Source organism: Mauremys reevesii, unplaced genomic scaffold (genome assembly GCF_016161935.1).
Source record: "Mauremys reevesii isolate NIE-2019 unplaced genomic scaffold, ASM1616193v1 Contig3, whole genome shotgun sequence".
NCBI lineage: Eukaryota > Metazoa > Chordata > Testudines > Geoemydidae > Mauremys > Mauremys reevesii.
The window spans coordinates 1,496,073-1,519,400 of record NW_024100840.1 but is presented as its reverse complement, the minus strand read 5'-3'; positions in this window follow the sequence as shown (position 1 = coordinate 1,519,400).

The following is a 23,328-nucleotide window of genomic DNA, read 5'->3' as shown; positions in this document are numbered from 1 at the left end:
ACAGCCTCTGGCTCGACCGGAGCCCCAGGAAAGCCCAAGACCCTCTGGCCCGGGGCACTGGCCAGGAGGAGACAAACCCTGCATGTGCCAAAGCCCCACACAGCGCTGGCACAGGGAAGCCTCTCTGTCCTCATCTAATCTCTGGAGTGGTAGCAGGGGGAAGCGATTTCCAGCCTATTCATGCCCCAAACCTGCAGGTTCCATAGTAGTCATGGGGAAGGGGCTTTGAACTCTCTCCACACACACCTCTCCAGGTCCCTGTAATCTGGAACCACGCCTCCATCCCCTAAGCACTCTCCCCTGCTGAGCCACCTCTCTGGCTGGGTTTGCTGAAGCCCCTGCATCATTAGGACTTAACCCCTTCCTGCCCAGGCTGTAGCCGGAGGTGGCTGGGTTATGTCTGTGGCCTGCAGCAGCCTGGAGGTGTTAGCTGCCTTTCCACACTGTGTGGCCAGGAAGGGACAAGTGGAGAGGAGGTGAGAGAGAAGAGATGAGCTCTGCAAAGACGTGGGCCAGGTCATCTTTCCTCACCTCCTTCTCCCCTGCAGCTGTAAGCAGCTCCCATTCCTTTCCTTCCACACAGTGCTGAAAGGCTGCTGCTAGACACATTCTGGTGTGAACCCTGGCAGAAATCTGAGGAGGGGGAGCATGTGACCCTGCATGCCCCCCACGTGTTGCCTCGGGAACACATGGTTCCAGTCCTAGGAGAAGCAGATCCATCCCGAGGGCCCAGCCAAGCATGGGCAGGTGGAGGGCAGCGGGAATGGAGGGTAGGGTCGGTCAGTCATACTATGCCTCCCCCCTGTCTGAGAGGAGTGTGTGTGTGTGACCTCTTCCAGGGTGTGTGGAGGGGGTAGAGAAAGGCATGTGTTTGTCACCCCTCTCCTTGTGAACCCTAAAGCCTTAAAAATAAGGAGGTAAATAAAAAGAATCCAACTACGCGGTAACTTGATGTTAATTTGAACATTTATACTGCATAGTTCTGACTGATTGCCATTGAACTCTCTTGAATATGAGTACTTTTACCAGGTGTCCCATATTCAGCATAGGGAAATATGGTCACCCTAATTACAGATGAATAGGAGACAATGGAGGAAATTTTGAGAAATATAAATTGCAGTGCACATCCATGGGAACAAGGATCCTAATTGACAGCTGTGCTTTTGAAACTCTTCCTCCATGTGCTTACAAGAAGAGCTTAGAAGCTAAGACCTTGATCCTGCGACTGGAGCTGTGATCATGGATACTGGGCTTGGGGGGAGGTCGACTAACAGTAATTGTGGCTTTGGCAGAGTGCAGTGGTCTGTGCTAGTGGATACAATTGCAGGATCGGGATCTAAGGCCTGAATCCACAAAGGGGCTGAGTTTTGCAACACCGAACTTTTAAGTATCTTGGTTAGGGACCTAGGCTCCCTATACAGTGTGGAAAGACAGACACCTGAGAATGAGATCCACAAAAGCCAGCATGCTAGGCAAGGAGCCGATGCGAGACACTGATGAGAAGTGTTTGGTCCTAAGCCCTGTCCCCTCAAGGAGTTTGGTGTCTAAAATCGAAGCTGCAGGTAAGCAGCTATCTCTGCTTGTGACTCACAGCCAGGAAACCTTCTCCTGGAGTCAGCCAGTTTCAGCCTAAATCTCTACAGAATGGCCAGTGGTTGGAGGACATGCATTCAGGAAGCTCCAGAAGGAAGGGGGACAATCAGGGAGGGGGTACACTTAGGGGAAGAGGCGAGGGGGGGCTTGGAGGAAGGAGTGGAGTGAGGGCGGGGCCTGGGGTTGAACATTCCCTGGTTGGAGGGGAAGTCAGTGCCTATGTATGATTTTAATGTAAAATGAAATCCTGAGTGACCTGTCCTTTCTCCACTCACTGTATAAAAATGATGCCACCACCCATGGTTCCCACAACAAAGCCATAGTGAGGTCCTCAAATCAGGTGAAGATAGGCAGGGCATTGCCTATCGGGCCCAATCCCGTGGGACTATGGCATATTCTGAGGTGGGTTTCTCTCTCTCTCGTTGAAGCCATTCCACTTTTTATTAAGTATGCATTGGGCCAGAATGATTCTATAGTCCAGGGCCCTCACCTGAAACAGAGGGAAAGCCTGTTCAAATCCCATATCATCAGGCAAAGGGAGGGGGAAAAATTGAACTGGTGTCTCCCATCTTCTGGGTGAGTTCCCTAACCACTTGGTTAAAGGCTATAATGCAGCAAATCCACTCTTTGCGCTGCTGCAGAAGCTCTGGGAGGGCAGGGGAGGTGATGGTAAATGGGGACACTAGCACACAAGAGGTGCAGGGCAGGGGAAGCTTTGTTGCCAGTGAGTGCTCCGCACCCACTAATTTTTCCCCATGGGTGCTCCAGCCCCAGAGCACCCACAGAGTTCACGCCTATGATAATATCGTATATTAATATATTCATTTTGTGGACTAGCTGCTTGCTTATCTTTTGTGCCACACAGCTCATCTACGCTATAGATTTAGGCTGATTCTGATATAGGATGTCTGTAGTAAATTGATAGCTAAAAATAGCTAGGCAGGTTGCCTACAGAGACTGAATACAATGCTGTCTTTAAAAATGTTGACTCTAAACCTGCAAACTGTGCACATAGCATCTCCATGTAAACATGGATTCCTACAATGTTACACTGGTGTCCCCTCCTTGGTCTGGTTTTAGGTAATTAATTAAATAAAAGATAAATATTGATTTGAGGAAGGCATAAGACAAGATGAGATTGTTGGGAGGATGCCTTTTTATCTTTGTGACATTAACTGAAGAAAGATGAATCACAGCCGTACATTTGGTCAAAGCAGGTAGAGGATATATAGTGAGAAATCATTAAAGGTATAAACTGATATGTACCTGCTCCTTACTCCAAGTCTCGGTTTGTCCTGAAGTGGTCAAAGGGGAAAGATAGATAGAAGAGATCTGAAAACAAAACCTTGATAAAGTGAGGAGCTGTGACCAGACACAACAAGAGTGCATATTGTAAGCTGGTGCTGTAAATAACTAAGATGCAAGGGAAGCTTACATGGTTACATAACTATGGAGCAGCAAAGAATCCTGTGCATCCGACGAAGTGGGTATTCACCCATGAAAGCTCATGCTCCAAAACGTCTGTTTGTCTATAAGGTGCCACAGGATTCTTTGCTGCTTTTACAGATCCAGACTAACACGGCTACCTCTCTGATACTTGATATCTGGAAGATGGTCTGGTCCATAGTGTTAGTCTGCACTGGAGTCAAGGAGAAGGTGGAAGGGGAAAGAGCAATCAGCAGAAAGAAGGCTATTCATTGCATCCTAAGAAAATATTACACTGTGTTGTATGTAACTAACACTCATGCAGATTTTACTGTTGTTTCTTCTTATTTAGTTTCCTTAATCTAAAAATAAATCATTGGATGTGGTTGGTTTTGTGTGGGGAAAACAGTAATCCCCATTCTAAACATACCTGCCAGCCTCCCACTGAAAAGGAAAGTGAGTGCCCGGGAAGAAAAAGGATCAGCACCAAACTCAAGAATACCCCATCCTTCTTTTATCTGTTCTTCAGAGGCCCTTACATCCATGTCTGGATGCTCTGAGAAACTCTGTAAACATCTAGGTTTGCAACAAAAAATCAAAAAGGAAAAATATAGAAAAAGGAAAAGAATTAGTAATCAATCACCAAATGAATAGGTAGCTTTCTTAGTAAAAGCAGCAAAGAATCCTGTGGCACCTTATAGACTAACAGACGTTTTGCAGCATGAGCTTTCGTGGGTGAATACCCACTTCTTCGGATGCAAGTAGTGGAAATTTCCAGAGACAGGTATATATATGCAAGCAAGAAGCAAGCTAGAGATAACGAGGTTAGTTCAATCAGGGAGGATGAGGCCCTGTTCTAGCAGTTGAGGTGTGAAAACCAAGGGAGGAGAAACTGGTTCTGTAGTTGGCAAGCCATTCACAGTCTTTGTTTAATCCTGAGCTGATGGTGTCAAATTTGCAGATGAACTGAAGCTCAGCAGTTTCTCTTTGCTAAACGTCTGTTAGTCTATAAGGTGCCACAGGATTCTTTGCTGCTTTTACAAATCCAGACTAACACGGCTACCCCTCTGATACTTTCTTAGTAAAATAATTCAGCTGCAGTACTGCAAGGAATCTTGTCAGGGATCAATTAACGCTCCTAATAATGGAAAAGATGGACTTCTACAATCACAGAACGCTTTTTATAAATGTATGCTATTCAAATGTGCTCATGTTTGTTCTCGTGATTTTTCCAGGTCCATTAATGTTGATTTTCAATAACTCTTGGAGCACTGGGAACGTCCAGAAGACTGAAAGAAAACTAATTTGGGAATATTTTAAAAGAGTAAAAGGGGTGACACAGGTAACTGTCTACCCGTCAGTCTGACACTGATCCCAGGAAAGATAATGGAGCAGCAGTTGTGGCACTTAATTAATAAAGAATTAAAGGAGAGTAATATAATGACTGCTAATTGACATGCGTTTATGTAAAATAGATTCTCTTAAACTAACTTGATATCTTTTTTAATTAAAGACTGGCTAAGCGATAGGATCCAACATGTAATTGTAAATGAGGAATCATCACTGAAAGGGAGTGTTTCTAGTGGAGACTCGCAGGCATCAGTTCTTGGCCAGATGCCACTTAACATTTTTATCAATGACCTGGAAGAAAATATAAAACCACTAATTAATTTTGCTGATGACACAAAGATGTGGGAATGGTAGATATTGAAGAAGACAGGTCACTGACACAGAGTGATCTGGATCGCTTGGTAAGATGGGCAGAAGCAAACAATATGTGTTTTAGTCAGTGCTTAATTTGTAAAGAAAGGTGCCAGAGCTCAAGCAGAGTGCACCACATGGTAGACACCATTTTGCAGAGCATACTGCTCCGCCCCCACTGGTGTGACCTCAAACGCACAGTATACAGAGTAAAGCATAACAGAAGACATGCCAGGCCTATGTTCCGCCAATCCCCAGCACAAATTGAGCTCCGGTTTTATACAAGTAAAAGTGAATGTACATCTTGGAACACATAATGCAGGCCATACTTACACGATGGGGCTGCTATCATAGGAAGCAGTGACTGAAAAGGATTCGGGGGTCATGGTGGATAATCAGCTGAATATGATCTCCTTGGGCAGTGGTTCCCAAGCTGGGATTTGTGAAATCCTGGGGGTTCATGAAATGTTACAAGGGGGTCTTGGGAAAAAAATTCCTAATGCTGGACAGAGCTGTCCCTAGGGATCCTGGGCAGCATGGGGCCAGCAGCCCAGAGCCTCTGGACTTCCAAGAGCTAAGCAGATCAAAGCAAGCAGATCTATCACACTGAGGAGATTTAAACTTCAAGACTCCTTATAAGAAATGGAAAGGGAGATGGATATTTTTTTTGCTGTTTTTAAAATTAAATAGGCAGTTAGTGTTGTTTTTAAAATTATTATGAAGAACAAGTTTAAGCTTTGTTATAACGTGTGTCATTTGTCTGGACTGCTCAAGATCTGAATGCTTGTGCAGGAGGAAACACAGGAGCCTTGGCTTATAACAGGCTTAATCAAAGTGATACAAGCTATGAAAGTGAGATCTTGGAAGAGTGTTGTCGTTTTCATAATGTAGTAAAAATACTGTAATGATAAATAATAATTAATAAGAAATAGTGTGTAATAAGCATGTCATAAAAACAAATTTTATATTTCCAAGATCACTGGTTTTATAATTTATACTCAGGTAAAGGAGAAAATCCCTGGAAATATTCATTTTTATGAGGGGGTTTGCGAGGCTTGACATTTTAGTTAAAGAGGTTCGCGAGTTGTTAAAATTTGGGAACCACTGGTCTAGGGAAAATGTGGCCAAAAGCGCTAATGTGATCCTGAGATGCATAAACAGGGGAATCATGAATAAGAACATAAGAACGGCCGTACTGGGTCAGCCCAAAGGTCCATATAGCCCAGTATCCTGTCTACTGACAGGTGCCCCAAGAGTAGAAGTAGAGAGGCTGTTTAACCTCTGTATTTGGCACTGGTGTGACTGTAGCTGGAATAGTGTGTCCAGTTCTGGTGTCCACATTGTAAGAAGGATGTTGAAAGACTGGAGACTGTTCAGAGAAGAGCCATGGGATTGAGTAAAGGATTAGAAAACCTGGCTTAGACTGAGCGAGAGACTCAAGGTCAATCTGCTTAGTTTAACAAAGAGACAATGAAGGGGTGACTTGATCACAGTCTATAAGTACCCAGGGAACAAGAATTTGATAGTAGGATCCTTAGTCTAGCAGGCAAAGGTATAACAATATCTAATGGCTGGAAGTTGAAGCAAGAGAAATTCAGAGTGGAAATAAGGCACATGTTTACAATAGGGAGGGTAATTAACCACTGGGATAATTTACCAAGAGTTGTGGTGGATTCTCTCTCAATGGAAATTTTAAATCAAGACTGGATATTTTTCTAAAGCCCCAGCAAAAGGGAGCTAAGTGTAAATAGCCCAGGAGAGCCCTGGGATGTGTTCAGATCCCTCTGAGAGGGGACCAAGCCCAGCAGCACACACGCTCAAATTTAGAACATCTGCACAGTCTGTGACTAGCATCTCATGAGGGAAGAGTCTGGGAAGCTTGAAACACACTAAGAATTCCTCAGAAACCAGCTGCGTCCATTCTGATTTATATGTTCACTGTCAACCACCTAGTTCTTCTCCTGGAATTCGATATCTAATATACAATTATTTACCTAAAGTTAATTGCTACCAAGCAATTTCCAAGGGAATCTCCTTTCTCCTTTGAAGTTCTTGGAACAGGAATAATTTAGACACCACGATCCAGATTTTTAAAGGTATTTTGGTGCGGTGCCTAAAGGTACAGATAGCCACCAAGTGGGATTTTCAAAAGCACCTAAGCAAGTTTGGCACCTAAGTTCCACTGAAATGATTGAGTAGGGAGGAAAGTGGCTTTATAACACCTTTATGCCTCTTCTACCTTGGGACAAAGGCAGGAGCAGGGGGAGGGCTGGACTGTCTCACAGGGTAGAGTAGCCTCCAGGCTGCCCAAAATGACACCAGCTGCCTTGAGGTTGTTGCAGCAGTTGGGAACAACAAGTTCCATCATCTGTGCATTTCAAGCCTTCTCTGTCAGAACTTTGTTCCACTCACTGCCACCCCCCACCTCATCTCAGACAAGCTTTAGGCACCCAAATGCCAAACAGAGAGAAACCAGCTTGTTCCCTGCATTTCCTCCTGCTAACTCAGATGCATTTTCGTTTTTCAAGCTTTGTAGGCATTTTTAAATACCCCCCTTGCCAACTCCAGTTCACCCTATACACACAACCTTTTCGGTGTCAGCTGAGCTTGGAGATCAAATCTGTGATATTTCTTCAGATTAAGCAGATATTTGCAACTTCACACAGTCCTCCCAACTGGTGGTATTACTCGAAAATGTCTGAAGTCTTCTGGTTTCCTCCTTTTGACTGAAGCTTCATAGTAATAGTTGATTTAACTGTTGTGAAAATGAAAACCGACTACTTGGTGATTCAGATTTCTTTCTAAATAAATGCAGTGGGATGAGCTGCTGCCACTGACCAGGAAATACCTTTTGCTAAATAAACAAGACTGAATTTTACAAGAGGCAGGTTTGTGCAGAACAGTAGTAACTGTATGAGAACATTCAGCCTGCATCCAAAATACCCTGTGATTAAGGACAGAAACATCAATCGCCATAAAGAAAGCCAGCACAAGGAGTTATATGAACAGAATGCAGCAGACCTAACCATTTTGCAAATATGTGCCATTCTAAGGGAGTAAATGAAGGCTTGTACCCAGGAAGATGTATGTGCATGAGAAACAAAGCAAGATACACAACTAGATTCATCAGAGAACTACACAAGTGTGTGTGTGTGTGTGTGTGTGTGTGTGATGCTCTGACAAAAGTAACAGTCAGAAATCTTGGGCTTTGATATTTTTCTTTGATGACACATTGTTGGCATTAACAATTAATAATAATCATATATCTATATGAATTATTATTTTGGTAGCATGTGGAGGCTCCAGTTGGGCCCCATCATTCTGATCAGTGTTCAGCCACAGAAAAGACACACTCCCTGTCCACAAGGGCTTACAGTAAAAAGACACAAACAGATGAAGACTAGGGGATGAGGTACAACATACAAACAAAAGAATCTGGTGAAGAATTGGGATGTACTAAAAATGGGCCAGATTTCCCCATACAGAAAACATACAAACTACAACATGTGGGAGACATATGGTGAATCTTTTTAGGGAAGCAACATCAGTTTGTCACTATAATTTTGCAGATATTTCTAAACTATTTTATTGACAGAAAAAAAAACAGGTGCACTCCTTGTAGTTTTGGCAAAACAGCAGCATCCTGGAAGGACAGTGTAAAAGCCAGAGGGTTCTGCGGAGCCTACAGTCTGCATTCAGACAACTACAGCCAAATGTTCAGAAGCAGAGGGGAGAATTCCATGTGCAAACACACAGCTGCAATTATGCAGGAACTACTGAGATTAGACATTCAGCACATACACAGCTAGATACCCAGCCAAGGGCCTGTGCTCTCTGGGGTAAACTGGATCTAAACACCATGGCAATCACCTCTTTGTTTTTGAACAGCACCCAATGCAACTCAGTTGCCCACTTGCTCCATTAGAGCCTGAATTGGTGGCCTCTGAGGAGATGATGTGAAGCAGGCTCCATTCTCTTGGCTTTTTTAAAGGGAATATTGATTAACGAGAGTGTAACAGGGCTTGGGTGACCACATAGCCTAGTGGTTAGATTGCCTGGCTCCCAGCTCCCTATAACGGCTGAGTGGCCTCAGTCTTTAAGACTGAGAGATGGGTAGGAAGACTCAAGCCCTTCCTCACCACCGAGTCTCAGCCCAGGGCACTGCGCATGTCAGCCCCTGAACAGGGGGTTGTTGTCCCTCCCAGCAGGGAGTCAGAATCCACTGCCCTGGGCTACTTCCTACCACTCTGTTAGTCCATTCACTTTGGGGCAGAGCCCCCCAGTCCAATATACCAGGTAGTTTGTTACCTGCAAGGTTCCCCTGGGGGTCCAGACAGCACCTTGCTGTGTTCCCAGGCTCCTCCGGCCAGGGCAGCCGCAAGCCGGTGAGGGCGAGCCCCACAATGGCTCTGGGGCTCGCTCAGTTAGTTACCTGCTGTGCTGGGGATTCCTCCACAGTCTCCCTCGGTCAGGAAACCAGTGCTTGCCTGCAGGGCCCTGCTCTGTCCCTTCAGAAAGGGATCTCCTGCCTCTTCGCCAGTCAGCTGGGAACTGACTCATGCTCCTGGCTTTTCTCTCCCTGGGGCTTGGAATTGGCTGCAGGTATAGTGGGGTGGGGCTAGCTGGGCTCAAAGGCTTTCTTTAACCCCTGCTGTGCTGGCTGGAAATTTCTCGGCTTCGCCACAGAGAGTCTAAAAAATTCTCCCCAGCCTACTGAATGAAGAATTCACATTTGCAGTCTGTCCATTTTTATTTGTATTTAATTGACTTGGTTACTTAATTCATTTTGATGTATGAATTGCTTATTCGTTGCCCTATTATCTAGTGTGACACTGAGGCCCAGATTCTCTTCTGTGCCAAGATGGATGTAGCACAGAAGGAGGCCATGAAGGAGCTAGTTACAACTTCCTGAGTCTCAAGCTGCCCAGCCTAGGGACTGCTGTAATTTACACCATCCAGATCTGATCCCAGTGGAACTGTACATCAGCTGAGAACAGTGGAGGGCAACTGCTCTACCCTTAAAACACCACCTCCTGCCTCAGCCCTTCCTAGCGGAAGCTGGGACAGACAACACAGAAGCCATCGATGCCACTTTATATCAGCTGAGAGCTTCCCCCCACCAGGGAGGCAAAGGGTGGCAAGTACGGGGTAGAGAATCTGGCCATGAGTGCTCATACACATCGCGGGTTAGCTACTGTAGCTAAAGTGTCTAAATTGGCAGGGGGAGAAATCCCTTCAGTCACTTTTGTTGGCCTTCTCTGAATTCCTTTTCAGTGTGTCTACTTCTTTCATGGACTGAAATGCTCTTTCTTGTAGACACTGTCACTGGAGCTCTATAGACAGCAGGCATTAAACAGGGAAAAAATCAGATGCTGATACTCTTCCAAGCTCCGCCCATCACCAGTGCTCTGCTCACTGGCATGGTCAGATACTATGGTGATGGGCAGATGCTGCTGAAATAGGCATGACCTAAATACCTAGCAAGGATAGCATAGGTGAACTGGGGCTGCCAAGGTTCCTTCCTCACTCTGAACTTTAGGGTACACATGTGGGGGACCTGCATGAGAAGCTCTAAGCTTAAATCTGCTCTTGCTGCCACCATCCAGATTTCTCAGTGTCTGGAACACCCTCTTTCCCCCCAAAACCTTCCCCTCCCTAGGTAGCCTTGAGAGACTTCCTCACCAAGTCCCTGGTGAACACCGATCCAACCCCTTGAATCTTAACACAAGGAGAATTTAACCACCCCCCCTCCTTTCCCTCACCAATTCCTGGTGAGTCCAGATCCAATCCCCTTGGATCTAAAAACAAGGAAAAAATCAATCAAGTATTAAGAAAAAGGCTTTTAATTAAAGAAAAGAAAGGTAAAAGAAAACCCTCTGGGAGAGATTAGCATACCAGCTACTGTCACAGACAACAGATTCAAAACACGGAGGATGTTCCCCTGGGCAAAAATCTTAATACACACAAGAATACCCAAATTTGATAATTCCCTTAATTGCACAAGACAGGTAGTGCCCCTGGAATTTTTCACTACTTGCATCCGAAGAAGTGGGTATTCACCCACGAAAGCTCATGCTGCAAAAACGTCTGTTAGTCTATAAGGTGCCACAGGATTCTTTGCTGCTCTTACTCTGATAAGAGACTGGTTCCTTGATCTTTTTCACTCCGGCTGAAACTGAAACTGACTAAACAAAGGAAACTTCCCTCCTTCCTTTTGAAACATCTTGTTCCCCCATTGGTTCCTCTGGTCAGGTGTCAGCTAGGCTAGGTGAACTTCTTAACCCTTTACAGGTAAAAGAGGAATAAACCCTTAACTATCCGTTTATGACAGGGGCTGTCGTGGGATTTCCAGTCAGCTGCACTTCAAGTTTTGGCACTACTGGTGCAAAGCGACCAGTGGTGCCGAAGGGTGCAGCCATCACTCAGACACTGCTGTCGAAGAAAAACTAAGTTCTCGCTTTTTTGTTTGGGTACAGCAAAATCAAATACTTTATTAATTTCTCTAGTGAACACAAGAGGGAGAGAGTGTCAGGAACTGGGTTGCCCCTTGTCCCGGACGGATCTCTCACAATTAGTAAGCAATTCATAACAATCATTTATACCTTTGTAACAGACAATGGTTAGTAATCTTGGAGACATTGAAGATAAACATTGCATTTGTTTATACATAAGCCTATTCGCTATCTTATTTCTTCAATACTAGAACAAAAACAAGACTGCATTTCACAAGGTCGTAATGACTTTTCACACAATTCACTCTGTACCACATTATCTTACAGCATGCAGGGTCACATCCTAACTTCTGCTAAATTAGCTAACATACATTAAGATCCCTTCAAACCTTTATTAATTAATTCTTGGCCTCCACACTGCATAACACCAGACATGCTGCTGTGTACTAAGAAGAGTGGAAACACTGTTCTGTAAGGGACAGGCAGACACCTTGACATTGTGCTGTCTTCCCGGAGCCGAGACAAGAGACATTACTCTAAGACTGGTTGGCTTCTGAAGTCAACGGGAAGGATCTCTTTTGATGGTTCATATTGACACTAGTGACACTGCGTCATGACACATCTGACAGATACTAGATAACTTCAGGGAACTCGTAAGTGTGCTGAAGAAGAATAATCTCCAAGCAATCTTCTCCATGATCTTTCCTGTCCCAACAGTGAAGGAAGACAGAAGGCAGAAGATTCAGGAAATGAAATGCTGACTAGGTAAATGGGTAAGGCAGAGGGTTTGCTTTTTCTGGAAATTGGTCCAGCTTCTATGAGGAGAGGAAGCTGTGTAGTTCAGATGCCCTCCACCTCCACAGAAGGGGCACAAACTCCTCAGGGGCAACCTGGCCAGAGTAGTCAGGAGGGCATTAAATAAATATCAAAAGAGGGGATGAAAATAGAGAAGATATAAGCACTCATTTAGCACCAAGTCATGGTGGTGAGAACAAAACCAATCAAGAAACTGAAGGACGTGAAGAGAATAAATTCTTGAATTATCTGTATACCAATGCTAGGAGCCTGGGTAACAAACAAGAGGAATTGGAATTGTTCATTTATGAGCATAAATTTGATCTAGTTGGTATTACTGAAACCTGGTGGGATGATTTGCGCTATTGGAATGTTAATATCAATGGTTATAACCTATTTAAGAAGGCTTGAGTGGGCAAAACGGAAAGCAGAGGGCCACTCTATGTAAAAAATGACATTGCCTGTTTCTGAGTGACTTATAAGTCAAAAGAAAATTGAATCCATATGGATCAATACCCTAACTGATAAAGCACAGCTTGGGCTATTAGCTGGTCTCTGGTACAGACTACCAAACTACACTAGGGAACAGGATGGATGGCTCCTTACACAGCTACTTATAATGTGAGGAAGAAAAGCTATGTTATCTTGGGGGACTTCAATCTGAGTGACACAGGCTGGAAGTCTCATGCTGCCAGTACTGAAACTTCTTGTAGATGACAGGTTTTTAACTCAGAAAGTTTTCTATCCAATACAGGAGAATATTGTGTTAGACCTAGTCTTGACAGATAAAGAGGAACGGATGACAGAACTAAAAATTAATACTAACTTTGGTTCAAGTGATCATGAGTTGATCACATTTAGAATGTGCAAACAGAATAAAGTCCAGTGATATATATAAACTTGGTGCTTTAAAAGGGCCAATTTCACAAAGATGAAAAGAATTATGAGCTAAATCTGATGGGAGAAAAACACTTTACTACTGCCCAAAAACCCACAATTCCACAACCAAGAAAGAAGGCCGCGCTGGCTCAAAACCCACCAGGCTTAGAAGAAAAGTGAAGGCAATTCTAATACTAATACTACTGCTAATAATAATACTCCCGATAGATGAAAAAAGAAGAAGTTAATAGCAATGAATACAAATTCTTCTCCTTTTTCAAGGTGAAAATGGTAGAATTCTCAATGAAATTGCAGAACTGTTCAATAAATACTTCTGTTCTGTATTTGGGGGAAAAACAGATGATGCAGTCATATCATACAATAAAAGTTTCTCCATTTCACTAGTATCTCAGGAGGATGTTAACCAATAACTACTGAAGTTAGACCTTTTAAAATCAGCAGGTCCAGATAAATTGCATGCAAGAGTTTTAAAAGAATCCTGGCAATGGTATTGGTCCAGCTCTATCTGGAAATGGTACAATTGACAGGAATAATGTAGAAAAGGCAGAAGTGTGCAAAAATATTTTCAGTATTTGGGGAAAAGGTAGATGATATAGTCATATCGTATGATGATGAAATACTTTCCATTTCATTAGTAAGTGAGGAGAATGCTGAAACAGCAGCTATTAAAGTTAGACCTTTTAAAATCAGCAGGTCCAGATAACTTGCCTCCTAGAGTTTTAAGAGAACTGGCTGAGGAGCTCACTGGATCATTAAAGTTGATTTTTAATAAATCTTGGAACACTGGAGAAATTCCAGAAGACTGGAAGAAAGCCCATGTTGTGCCAATGTTTTAAATGGGTAAACAAGATGACCTGGCTAATTATAGGCCTGTCTATCTGACACTGATCTCAGGCAAGATAATGGAGTGCCTGATACTGGACTTAATTAATACAGAATTAAAGAAGGGTGTGACCCTATAAGCCTCTCAATGCCCACTAGCAAATGGTTCACTGCATGTAACTACAAATGTTACCAGGCCTAAAAACTCACTACACATATGTGATCGTGCTGCCGTAGGAGCCAACTAAGGTCACTTAATTTGGGTGAACTGCAAACAGAACAGGGCAGACCAACTCCAGAAGCTGGTGGTTGTTCCAATACTTAGATTTCCAACCATCACAGAACAGCTTCTACAGTACCTCACTGGTTACTCAGAGTCCAAACCACGCAGTTCCCTTAAAGTGCCCAGCCTCAGGCTTTCGTCCAGACACACCTGTCAGATATGATGATGATTACTGAAAATCTTATCTCATCATATAAAAGAAAAGGTTCTTCCAATCCCAAAGGATCGGCCACATACCCAGGTCCAATTATAACTTAGATCTTACCCAAAATACACACTAATAGGCAATTCTTATTAATTAAGCTAAAATTTATTTAAAAAAAGAAAAGAGAAAGAGTTGGTTAAAAGATCAATATACAGACAGACTTGAATTCAATTCTTGAGGTTCAGATGCATAGTAGAGGTGAGCTTGTAGTTGCCAAAAGTCCTTTTAGAAATAATCCATAGGTTACAGTTCAATGTCCATATTCAGGATGGCTCCAGTCAATGACTGGGGATCTCAATCCTTGTGGCTTAAGGTTTCCTCCTCTTGAAACCCAAAGCAGATTTGAGATGAAGCAGGATTGTGTCCCAGAGTTCTTAAACATTTCCAGCAGCCTTTCGGCCTGAGAAAACTATAGACTTAACTCCTTGTTCCAAACAGCCTGGCAATTAGTACATGGTAATTTATCCATTAAACAGTTCAAATACAGGGTACCACAACTTTCAAAGAGACACATTGTCATAAACAGATAGTTAAGGGTTAACATCTCTTTTACCTGTAAAGGGTTAACAAGCTCAGGAAACCTGACGGACACCCGACCAGAGGACCAATCAAGGGACAAGATAATTTCAAATCTCTGTGGAGGGAAGTCTTTGTTTGTGTTCTTTGTTTTGGGGGCTGTTCTCTCTTGGGATTAAGAGAGGCCAGACGTACATCCAGGCTCTCCAAGCTTCCTGAAATATTTCCTTCTATTCAGTATAGTGAGTATTAGCAAGGCGGATTAGTTTTGTGATTAATTTCTGTAGTTGCAAATGTGTGTTTGCTGGAGAAATATCTTTATTTCTGTTTGCTGTTACTTTTGATTCTGAGAAAGGGGTGGGGAGTCCCTCTAGGTTTATAAGCTAGACCCTGTAATATTTTTCATCCTGGTGTTACAGAGATAGTGTTACTTTCTTTCTTTCAATAAAATCTTTCCTTTTAAGAACCTGATTGATTTCTTCCCTTGTTTGAAACCTCAGGGAAAGAGGAAGGGGAGTGGGGAAGGTGAATCCCTCTTTGTTTTGATTCAAGGAGTTTGAATCAAGGTGATCTCTCCCGATGGCTAAGGGAGGGGGAGGTGAGGGAATGGGCTATTTCCCTTTGTGCTAAGATCCAAGGAATTTGGATCGGTGTTCCCCGGAAAAGTTTTGGGGAACAGGGAGTGTGCTAGACACTGCAATTTCTAGCTGGTGGCAGCATTACCAGATCTAAACTAGGATTTAGTTTAGAGGAGCCCATGCAGGTCCCCATCTTGTGGACGCTAAAGTTCCAAGTGGGGAATAAACCTATGACATGGTAGGCAGCGGTGGAGATTTTTTTTAGGAACCAAAAACCAGTGAGAGCTGTTCTCTCCTTCTAGGGCAGGAAAGCAGCCTAGGGGGGATTGTTTTAAAAACCAAAGCAAGAGGAATTTTTTTTTCTCCTTTTCTCCCCTTGCTGGCTGTGTGGAAAAGCAGCCTGGGAGGGGGGGCAGAGGTACTCAGTTTTCTAACAAGGTATTGTTAGAAGGAGATTTCCAGCTGTGCTAGCTGGGGGCGTAATAAGCAAGCTGCAAGAGACAGGACAAACCAGTTTTTCTGGTCCTTTCTCAGCCAGAAAACATTTGCAAATAAGTAAGTTTGTTTTGTTTTAATCCAATCAGGAAGAAAAAGATTAGGAAGCTGTGAAACCATGCAGCCTGAGCTGAAACCTTCCAGTTCAGAAAACTGCAGAGGGGGGTGGCCAGCACCAGAAAGCACACAAACATGAGTACCAGTGAAACTATTGACAAACTTGAACTGGCTGGGCTGGAAGCAGCAGAGAAAGACAAAGAACATCAGAGACGGATAGAACTAATTACTGCAGAAATGGCCAGGGAAGAAGCTGCCCACAGGAGGGCATTGGCGCTCCAGAGGGAGGCCCACCAGCAGGGCCTGGAATTAGAAAAGGCTAAGCAGAATGTTCCTGCCAACCCTAACAACCCTTCTCCAGGCACTGTTTCCCATCCCAGGAAATTTCCCACCTACAAGGCAGGTGATGACACTGAGGCCTTCTTAGAAAATTTTGAAAGGACCTGCCATGGGTACAACATCCCTACAGACTAGTACATGATAGAGCTGAGGCCACAGCTCAGTGGACCCTTAGCAGAGGTGGCGGCTGAAATGCCTAAGGACAGCATGAATGATTATAAACTGTTTCAAACAAAGGCCAGAATCAGAATGGAGCTAACACCTGAGCATGCCCGTCGGCGGTTCAGAGCCCTAAGGTGAAAACCAGATGTGTCATTCCCCAGACACGCCTATTACATTAGAAAGAATTGGGATGCATGGATGTCAGGACTAAAGATTCAATCTCTAGAAGACCTGGCCCACCTGATGCAAATGGAACAGTTCTTAGATGGTGTTCCTGAGGAAATAGAATGGTACATCCTAGATGGAAAGCCCAAAGATGTCACAGAGGCAGGGGAGATTGGAGGCAGATGGGTGGAAATAGCAGAAAAGAAAAAAGCTACTATCAAGGGGAGTGAATATAACAAGGGGCAAACCGACAATAAACCCTACCACAGGGGGCCATCCAAGACCCCAGCTACAACCCAAGGAAAGCCCCAGACTACCCATCGTCCCACCTCACCAGTCTCCAGCAACCCACCTCGGCCCAGTGACCCGTCAGCTGGGTGATGTTTTAAATGTAATGAATTGGGGCATATAAAGGCCAACTGCCCCAAGAACCCTAATCGAGTACAGTCCATTACACCATCATCACGCCAAGGATCACCAGGCCCAGATACCTCTCAAATACCCCTGGAGCACAGGGAAACCTTAAGAGTGGGTGGGAAGAAGGTTACCGCGTGGAGAGACACCAGGGCACACGTGTCAGTTATCCACCAGTCCTTAGTGGACCCAAAATTCATCAACCCAGAGGTCCAAATAACAATTTCCCCATTCATATCAAAATCTGTCACCTTGCCTACAGCTGAATTGCCTGTCCAGTACAAGGGCTGGTCAGGAAGGTGGACTTTTGCTGTCTATGACAATTATCCCATCCCCATGCTACTGGGGGAGGACTTGGCCAACCATGTGAAGCTGGCCAAGAGGGGGGAGTGGTCACCCGCAGCCAGACCAAACAAGCTTCCACTCCCATCCCTGTTCCTGAGAAGTCCACCAGGGCCCCGTCTGTGTTACCAGAGACCCAGACAGAGGTGGTGGAACCGGATCCCATGCCAACAACTACAACAGCCATAGTACATCCAGTCCCAGAACCAGAACTGGAAGAGCAACCAGCGGTAGAACCATTGCCAGCACTGATGCCAGCGCTCGCAAACCCGTCTCCAACCCCTCGCCAGAGGGTGCCAGCGGCCCTGAACTGGCAGAAGCAGCAGACAACCCTACCCAAGAGGCTCAGCCAGAGCCTGAAATATCACCTAGTGCACCAGCGGAGAATGGTTCACAGTCAACGGAAACAACCTCATCACCTACATCGCTTCCAGAGGGACCAAGCCCAAGTCCACAGTCTAAGGAGGAACTGGTGTCTCCAGCCTCAAGGGAACAGTTCCAGACTGAGCAGGAAGCAGATGACAGCCTTAAGAAAGCTTGGGCGTCAGCACAGAGCACCCCACTGCCTCTCAGCTCTTCTAACCGATCCCGGTTTGTTGTAGAACAAGGACTTTTATACAAGGAGACTCTTTCTGGTGGACACCAGGAAGGCTGGCATCCTCAAAAACAGTTGGTAGTTCCAACTAAGTACCGGGAAAAGCTCTTAAGCTTGGCCCATGATCATCCCAGTGGCCATTCTGGGGTAAACAGAACCAAAGACAGGTTGGGGAAGTCCTTCCACTGGGAGGGGATGGGCAAGGACGTTGTCAATTATGTCCTGGAAACGGTCTTTGAGCGCAACAGGCAGGCAGGACTAACTGTTAAGGCCAAAAAGTGTCAAATAGGCCAAAACAGAGTGACTTACCTAGTACATCAGGTGGGTCAAGGAACAATAAACCCCCTACAGGCTAAGGTGGAGGCTATCCAAAAGTGGCCTGTCCCAAGGTCAAAGAAACAGGTCCAATCCTTAGGCTTGGCTGGATATTACAGGCGATTTGTACGCCACTACAGCCAAATCGCTGCCCCACTAACAGACCTGACCAGAAAAACACAGCCAAATGCAGTTAAGTGGACTGATGAGTGTCAGAAAGCCTTTACCCAGCTTAAGGTGATGCTCATGTCTGTCCCTGTGTTAAGGGCCCTGGACTTTGACAAACCCTTCCTAGTAACCACCGATGCATCTGAGCATGGGGTAGGAGCAGTTCTAATGCAGGAAGGACCAGATCACAACTTCCATCCTGTCGTGTTTCTCAGCAAGAACTGTCTGAGAGGGAAAGCCACTGGTCCATCAGTGAAAAAGAATGTTACGCCATTGTGTATGTCCTGGAAAAGCTACGCCCATACGTTTGAGGATGGCACTTCCAGCTACAAACCGACCATGCTGCACTAAAGTGGCTTCATACTGCCAAGGGAAACAACAAAAAACTTCTCTGATGGAGTTTAGCTCTCCAAGATTTTGATTTCGAAATACAACACATTTCAGGAGCTTCTAACAAAGTAGCGGATGCACTTCCCATGAGAGTTTCCCCAGAATCAAATGGTTAAAACGTGTTCTTGAAATGTGGAAAATCTTGTAGTTTTACATAATTAGTCGTATATGTAATGGTGCATGTGTTTTATTAATCTGTTTATTTTAAAGTTCTAGGAAGAAATCACCGCCAGTGTGGTTCCCCCACTGTCTGCGATTTGGGAGGGGGGCGTGTCATAAACAGATAGTTAAGGGTTAACATCTCTTTTACCTGTAAAGGGTTAACAAGCTCAGGAAACCTGACGGACACCCGACCAGAGGACCAAACAAGGGACAAGATAATTTCAAATCTCTGTGGAGGGAAGTCTTTGTTTGTGTTCTTTGTTTTGGGGGCTGTTCTCTCTTGGGATTAAGAGAGGCCAGACGTACATCCAGGCTCTCCAAGCTTCCTGAAATATTTCCTTCTATTCAGTATAGTGAGTATTAGCAAGGCAGATTAGTTTTGTGATTAATTTCTGTAGTTGCAAATGTGTGTTTGCTGGAGAAATATCTTTATTTCTGTTTGCTGTTACTTTTGATTCTGAGAAAGGGGTGGGGAGGAGTTCCTCTAGGTTTATAAGCTAGACCCTGTAATATTTTTCATCCTGGTGTTACAGAGATAGTGTTACTTTCTTTCTTTCTTTTAATAAAATCTTTCCTTTTAAGAACCTGATTGATTTCTTCCCTTGTTTGGAACCTCAGGGGAAGAGGAGGGGGCGGGGGGAAGATGAATCCCTCTTTGTTTTGATTCAAGGAGTTTGAATCAAGGTGATCTCTCCTGACGGCTAAGGGAGAGGGAGGTGGGGGAATGGGCTATTTCCCTTCGTTTTAAGATCCAAGGAGTTTGGATCGGTGTTCCCCCAGGAAAGTTTTGGGGAACAGGGAATGTGCTAGACACTGCAATTTCTAGCTGGTGGCAGCATTACCAGATCTAAACTAGGATTTAGTTTAGAGGAGCCCATGCAGGTCCTCATCTTGTGGATGCTAAATTTCCAAGTGAGGAATAAACCTATGACACACATAGACAATAATCCTATTTCACTTGAGTATCTTCCTAAATGTTAATATTCCTTTTTTGGTCTTTGAATCAAAGCTATAGTGATAGACAAGACTTGTTTGCTCATATCATAAGACCTGAACAAACATCTACCCTTGAGATCTCTAACAATGCAGATTTGCATTTCAAAGCTCTATGTATTTACATATCTTCCTAACCAATCCTTAAGGTTCACCCATGGGTCAGGTCAGTCGATGAGGTGAGTTAATTAACTCTTTCTGGCCCTGTCATCTTTCAATGATGTATTATATCACACTCATAATGTCACAACACTGTGCTGCCACAATATTTATCCAAATAGTATCTTGTAAAATATCAAATAAAACTGATGACATGCTGGTATTTAATATCATTGTGTGACACAGAGAATTATGTATGTATGTTGGAAATATGTTACTAAGTATGTCTAGACCAAGCTGTGACCTGATTGCTGAGACTTTCTCTGATCCCATTTTCCCTACCAGCTTGGGAGTTCAGAACCCTGCCTTGTTGAGCCAGACATGCTATCATGCTTCAAACACAGACCCAGGTCTGAACCACATTCCCCAAAGCTGCAGGCTTTAACTGAAAATCACTTAGCAGGTACCCTTGTCTCCAGCACCCAGATACCCAGTTCCCAATGGGATCCAAACCCCAAATAAAACCCAAATTTTACTCTGTATAAAGCTTATCCAGGATAAACTCATGAATTGTCCACCCTCTATAACACTGATAGAGAGACATGCACAGCTGTTTGCGCCCCAAGTATTAATCACTTATTCTGGGTTAATTAATAAACAAAAAGTGATTTTATTAAGTATAAAAAGTAGGATTTAACTGGTTCCAAGTAATAACAGACAGAACAAAGTAAGTTACCAAGCAAAATAAAACAAAACATGCAAGTCTAAGCCTAATACATTAAGAAACTGTTTACAGGTAAAATCTCACCCTAAGAGGTGTTCCAATAAGCTTCTTTCACAGACTAGACTCCTTTCTAGTCTGGGTCCAATCCTTTCCCCTGTACAGTTCTTGTTAGCTCCAGCTCAGGTGGTAACTCAGGGATTTATCATGACTGGAACCCCCTTTGTTCTGTTCCACCCCCTTTTATAGCTTTGGCCCAAGGCGGGAATCCTGTGTCCCTCTGGGTCCCCACCTCTCCTTCTAAATGGAAAAGGATCAGGTTTAAGATGGATTTCAGTATTAGGTGACATGGTCACATGTCACTGAGAGACCCCAAGCCTTCATTCTTCCCGGCCTGACTCACAGAAAGGCTTGCAAGTAAACAGAGCCATTTACAACCAATTGTCCTAGTTGATGGGAGCCACCAAGATTCCAAACCACCATTAATGGCCCACACTTTGCATAATTACAATAGGACCTCAGAGTTATATTTCATATTTCTAGTTTCAGATACAAGAATGATACATCTATACAAATAGGATGACCACACTCAGTAGATTATAAACATTGCAATGATACCTCACAAGAGACCTTTTGCATGAACCATATTCCTGTTACATTATATTCACACTCATTAGCATATTTTCATAAAATCATATGGAGTGAAACATCACACAAGCTAATCAACAGGTTTATTCTAGACAAAGGAGAGTGAATTTGCCCATCTGCCTGGGTCCAGGTTTGTGGGCCAAAAACAACAGTGGGGAGGAGTAGCTCAGTGGTTTGAGCATTGGCCTTCCAAACTCTGGGTTGTGAGTTCAATCCTTAAGGGGGCCATTTAGGGAATTGGGATAAAAATCTGTCTGGGGATTGGTCCTGCTTTGAGCAGGGGGTTGGACTAGATGATCTCCAGAGGTCCCTTCCAACTCTGATATTCTAAGGCAAGTACTTTTGTGTCTGTGGAAGTAGAGCAAGAACTGACAGGGATTTCAATGCGTACAGTCTCTTCTGTGAGCAAGAGTTAGGCTAGCTGTAACCCTAATAACACAAGATTTGTAGAAGCAAGGATTGTGTGAGGTGAGTGAGAAAGAACTGTGGGGGAAGTTGTTGCAACCCTGTGTAGAGAAGATGGAATGTAGACTAGGGTCTAAATAAGTGAGAAAAATAAGTTATCAGGATGACCTATGTATAAACAAAATGCAGCTGTTGCTCATTATTGCCTGTAACAAAGGTATAAATGCTTGCTGTAATTGTTTATCTGTAGGGAGACCTGTTCAGCTCTCTCCCTCCACGTAATTGCTAGAGATAATAAAGTATCTGATTATTTGCTGCACCCAACCAAAGAGTGAGAACTCTGTTTTTCTCTGACATGTCTGAGATAAATATCACTTATAAGGAGGCTGAGAAGACAGTAGGGGGGCAGCTACCCACAGCACAAGCAAGGAGGGAGAATAACTTTATCTGGGGATACTTTTCAAAATATACATTTCAAAGGGTTACTGGACTATAAAAAGAAGGGCACAAGGAGAGTCCGTTAGCCATCACTTAATGGACAAAAGAAGCCAGCAGTCTTGGGATCTGTGAAAGGTGGATCCTTCATGTGGGGTGAAGACTCTGAGAACTGACTGTAGGAGAGATATTGCCTGAGACCAAGATTCTAATTGGTTAAAATTTAGACACTAGAAAGTGTGGTTTTACTTTTGTTTTATTTGCAACCATTTCTATCTCTGTTACTCTTAAACCTATGATCTTTATTAATAAACTTATTCTTAGTTTTACTCTAAATCATCTGACTAACAAAGCGCAGTTCAGGTCCCCTGCCAAGCTAACAGGGTGGAGTGTGCTCTGTCTCTTTGCAGGCAGTGTATTTGGTAAATTCTGTGAGTGTCACTGTCAGAGAGACTGGACACTGCAGAGAGTCATTTCAGGGAAGTGGGGTCCATTGAATGTTACCTGCCAGGCAAGGTTTAGACTGGCAGAGTCTGGGAGAGTTTGCTGCTGAGGTGGACAGAGTGGTGCAGCCGGAGCTGAGATACAGTTAAGCTCCAGCAATGCTCTCTCTTTCTGAGGGAGAGGGTTTCTGGGTGTCATGAGAAGAGTGTCACAGAGGGTGATATAATTAATATCAATTAGCATGAGTTTATGGAAAAAAGATCCCATCAAATCAACGTGATTTTTTTTGGTGAGATTACCAATTTGGTTGATAAAGGTATTAGTGCTGATCATAGAATAATAGAATTATAGACTCATAGAATATCAGTGTTGGAAAGGACCTCAGGAGGTATCTAGTCCAATCCCCTGCTCAAAGCAGGACCAACCCCAACTAAATCACCCCAGCCAGGGCTTTGTCAAGCCTGACCTTAAAAACCTCTAAGGAAGGAGATTCCACCACCTTATGTAGTAGATTTCTGTCAGGCACTTGGCTTGGTGCTCTGACATTTTGATTAAGAAATTAGAATGATACAAAATTAACATAGTACAGATTAAATGCATTAAAAACTGGCTAACTGACAGGTCTCAAAATGTAACTGTAAATGAAGAATCATCGAGAGGATGTTTTTCCAGTGAGGTCCCTCAAGGATTGGATCTTTTCCCTACGCCA